The 4,868-nt window shown below is 44.4% G+C and overlaps 1 protein-coding gene across 1 annotated transcript in view; it reads left to right on the forward strand.

Moving 5' to 3' along the window:
- LOC311252955 (uncharacterized protein) overlaps positions 1-4,868 on the forward strand; it is a 290,895-nt gene that overhangs the window by 198,416 nt on the left and 87,611 nt on the right. The gene's annotated exons all lie outside the window — the stretch shown is intronic.

Consider the following 4,868-nt stretch of genomic DNA (forward strand, 5'->3'; position numbering starts at 1 on the left):
CTTTGTTCTGCACTTGTTGTATTTGACAGTCGTCAGCATGAAGCTGGTGACTCACAGAAGGACTTTAACAGGCAGCCGCTGTAAAGACTTTAAAACAGGCGTAACGTGCGTCTCCTTCTGGTCTGAGTCAGCAGTCGTGCAGCAGGATGTTGAATTAGCTGCTTTCATCATGTTTCTGTGAGTGTCACGTGTTAGCTAGCTACAGGCTGCAGCTAATGTTAGCTAGCTACACACTGAATGTTAGCTAGCTACATACTGTAAACTAGGTGTAGAGCAGAGGCACTGTTAGCTAGGTGTAGAGTGGCAACATTGTTAGCTAGGTGTAGAGCAGAGGCACTGTTAGCTAGGTGTAGCGCAGAGGCACTGTTAGCTAGGTGTAGAGTGGCAACATTGTTAGCTAGGTGTAGAGTAGAGAAACTGTTAGCTAGGTGTAGAGTGGCAACATTGTTAGCTAGGTGTAGAGCAGAAGCACTGTTAGCTAGGTGTAGAGTGGCAACATTGTTAGCTAGGTGTGGAGTAGAGAAACGGTTAGCTAGGTGTAGAGCAGAGGCACTGTTAGCTAGGTGTGGAGTAGAGAAACTGTTAGCTAGGTGAAGCGCAGAGGCACTGTTAGCTAGGTGTAGAGTGGCAACATTGTTAGCTAGGTGTAGAGTAGAGAAACTGTTAGCTAGGTGTAGAGTGGCAACATTGTTAGCTAGGTGTAGAGCAGAAGCACTGTTAGCTAGGTGTAGAGTGGCAACATTGCTAGCTAGGTGTAGAGTAGAGAAACTGTTAGCTAGGTGTAGAGTGGCAACATTGTTAGCTAGGTGTAGAGTAGAGAAACTGTTAGCTAGGTGTAGAGCAGAAGCACTGTTAGCTAGGTGTAGAGTAGAAACACTGTTAGCTAGGTGTAGCGCAGAGGCACTGTTAGGTAGGTGAAGAGTGGCAACATTGTTAGCTATGTGTAGAGTAGAGAAAATGTTAGCTAGGTGTAGAGCAGAGGCACTGTTAGCTAGGTGTAGCGCAGAGGCACTGTTAGCTAGGTGTAGAGTGGCAACATTGTTAGCTAGGTGTAGAGTAGAGAAACTGTTAGCTAGGTGTAGAGTGGCAACATTGTTAGCTAGGTGTAGAGTAGAGAAACTGTTAGCTAGGTGTAGAGCAGAGGCACTGTTAGCTAGGTGTGGAGTAGAGAAACTGTTAGCTAGGTGAAGCGCAGAGGCACTGTTAGCTAAGTGTAGAGTGGCAACACTGTTAGCTAGGTGTAAATCAGAGGCACTGTTAGCTAGGTGAAGAGTGGCAACATTGTTAGCTAGGTGTAGAGTGGCAACATTGTTAGCTAGGTGTGGAGTAGAGAAACTGTTAGCTAGGTGTAGAGCAGAGGCACTGTTAGCTAGGTGTAGAGTGGCAACATTGTTAGCTAGGTGTGGAGTAGAGAAACGGTTAGCTAGGTCTAGAGCAGAGGCACTGTTAGCTAGGTGTAGCGCAGAGGCACTGTTAGCTAGGTGTAGAGCAGAGGCACTGTTAGCTAGGTGTAGAGCAGAGGCACTGTTAGCTAGGTGTGGAGTAGAGAAACGGTTAGCTAGGTGTAGAGCAGAGGCACTGTTAGCTAGGTGTGGAGTAGAGAAACTGTTAGCTAGGTGTAGCGCAGAGGCACTGTTAGCTAGATGTAGTGTTGCAACATTGTTAGCTAGGTGTAGAGTAGAGAAACTGTTAGCTAGGTGTAGAGCAGAGGCACTGTTAGCTAGGTGTAGAGTGGCAACATTGTTAGCTAGGTGTGGAGTAGAGAAACTGTTAGCTAGGTGTAGAGCAGAGGCACTGTTAGCTAGGTGTAGCGCAGAGGCACTGTTAGCTAGGTGTAGAGTGGCAACACTGTTAGCTAGGTGTAAATCAGAGGCACTGTTAGCTAGGTGAAGAGTGGCAACATTGCTAGCTAGGTGTAGAGTAGAGAAACTGCTAGCTAGGTGTAGAGCAGAAGCACTGTTAGCTAGGTGTAGAGTAGAAACACTGTTAGCTAGGTGTAAATCAGAGGCACTGTTAGCTAGGTGAAGAGTGGCAACATTGTTAGCTAGGTGTGGAGTAGAGAAACTGTTAACTAGGTGTAGCGCAGAGGCACTGTTAGCTAGGTGTAGTGTGGCAACATTGTTAGCTAGGTGTAGAGTAGAGAAACTGTTAGCTAGGTGTAGAGCAGAGGCACTGTTAGCTAGGTGTTGCGCAGACGCACTGTTAGCTATGTGTAGAGTGGCAACATTGTTAGCTAGGTGTAGAGTACAGAAACTGTTAGCTAGGTGTAGAGCAGAAGCACTGTTAGCTAGGTGTAGAGTAGAAACACTGTTAGCTAGGTGTAAATCAGAGGCACTGTTAGCTAGGTGAAGAGTGGCAACATTGTTAGCTAGGTGTAGAGTGGCAACATTGTTAGCTAGGTGTAGAGTAGAGAATCTGTTAGCTAGGTGTAGAGCAGAGGCACTGTTAGCTAGGTGTAGCGCAGAGGCACTGTTAGCTAGGTGTAGAGTAGAAACACTGTTAGCTAGGTGTAGCGCAGAGGCACTGTTAGCTAGGTGTAGAGTGGCAACAATGTTAGCTAGGTGTAGAGTAGAGAAACTGTTAGCTAGGTGTAGAGCAGAGGCACTGTTAGCTAGGTGTAGAGCAGTGTATGATCCTGACTAAGACCTTCAAACAAAACTTCAGACATGTGAACAGACAAATGTACTTTGGAGAAGAGCATAAGGATATGAATATGGTTGAATATGTTAGGGCGTTCAGCAGAACAAGCAGTCACATTAAAGACAGATCATTTTTAAAAAGAAAAAAAATCAACCCTGCTGAACCATTATTTTTACTTAGTAAATTATAAGTCTTTAGTCTGATCAGTGTAATGACAAACAGCTCAAATATCTTGGAACCTGACCACAGAGCGATCCATATAAGCATCCAGTTTAGTGCGTCTGATACAATCCGTAGATCTGCTACTGGAAATGAAACAGTTCCCTGTTAAAGCAGGAAAAGCTTCAGACTGACATGATTTATTTAATCACTCGTTTTTACAACGAGGCTAAAAGGGAAAAATCCTACAACACTAACTGGGAACTACTTAAGTTTGAGTCAGGAAAAGTCTTCAGACAGTAAACAGGAGCATTTATTGCCAAAGCTAAAAGAGCAGAAGAGAAAGTCACAAGTAAAACGTCTTCTTCTTATCAGAGACCCCCGGTGAAGCTTCAGAGGAGGACGAGCTGCTTCTATCGGACCTCCAGAACAAATCAGACGAGTTGTATGGACAAAAAGCAGAGGAGCCTTTGTCAGGTCCAGGAAGAGATGGCTGGAGGAGGGGAGCAAAGTCCTGCCGACTGTTTCCCTCCTGAAAAATACCGATCCAAAACCAATCCCATCCATAATTTAAATATTAATGGGCTCGTTACTGATGACGAGAAATCAATTGCAGACTTCTGTTCGAGATTTTATAGCAGTTTATACAGCTGACAATCTAATGAAGAAGCCACCAGTCAGTGTGTAAACTCAGTAAATCAGGTGAGAAAGATTGATCTGGCAGGTACAGATCAGTGTGACGCCCTCTTACAGTGGCAGAGGTCACTGATTCCATCGCTCTGCTCAGAAACAATAAATCTCCGGCACTGACGGTTTAACTGCAGAGTTTTATAAAGCCTTCTCAGATCAGTCAGCCCGTTTTTACTGCAGGTTTTTACGGAGAGTCTAGAGAACGATGCCCTTCCTCCTGGTCTCACTCAAGGTCTGCTCACATTGATCCCCAAACCTAGAAAAGACGCTTGTTATTGACAGCTGGAGACCCATTTGTCTGCTGAGTAACGATTATAAAATGATGGCGTTAATATTTGCCAGGAGAATTAAAGTAGCTGTTGACACAATGATAGCTGAGACACAGTCGGGCTTTATGAGGAACAGGCACCTCTCTAATAATATCAGACTAGTATCAGATATTCTTGACTACTCTGAGCTGATATCTGAAGACGGCTTCATCCTCTTCTCAGATTTCTATAAGGCCTTTGATGCAACACAACACCGATTTATTTTTCTCTAAAAGACGCCGGTCAGATACCTGTCGCCATTCATGTGATGAAGCAGCTTTCAGAGGCCTCTGGTCTGTCTGAGTATAAATAAATGTGAACTGCACCTTTAAAAGGTTGTAATACACAAACTATTTGCAACATGACGATCAAGGAAGAAGTCACATACTTGGGTGTTCTTGCTGCTAAAGACCAGAAGGCGAGATGTCCTTTAAACGTGTCTCCATCATTAAAAAGTCAACACACAGTGAACGAGTGGCTGCAGAGGGACTCATCTCTAACAGGCAGAGTGTTGCTGCAGGCTGAAGGATATCTGGGCTCACATACGCAGCTCTCTCTTCACACCTGGACACGGACATTTGGAAAGACGTTGACAGGAAGCGTTTTGACTTCATCTGGAAAAATCCTGCACATTAGATCAAAACAAGTGTCGTTGTGAGTAATTATGAATCCGGTGGGCTCAACTTTCTGGACTTTAACACACTGAACAAGACTTTTAAGACACATCGGGCTCAGCACGTTGTAAAACACCCTGCTGTCTCAGTGTGGACTTTTATTCCCCACTATATATTCTCTGCTTTGCTGCTCTGAGCTTTGTTTTGAACTGTAATCACAATGTGGACAAACTCCCTGTGAGACTGTCCACTTTCCATAAGCAGCTCCTTTTAGCACGGCCTCTCATTTATCAGCACAGTTTCTCAGCTCACAGGTTTCTGATCTGGAATAACAGATATTCTGCATAAAAACAAGTGGCTCTTTTCTGAGAGTCGGGTCCAGAACCAGGTTTAAATTCAGCAGTAAAAACCTGATTTTGTAGCTTTTCTCCATGAAGTTGTACATTATATGAATCTA

Source organism: Pagrus pagrus (genome assembly GCF_965226575.1).
Source record: "Pagrus pagrus genome assembly, chromosome: 24".
Taxonomy (NCBI): Eukaryota; Metazoa; Chordata; class Actinopteri; order Spariformes; family Sparidae; genus Pagrus; species Pagrus pagrus.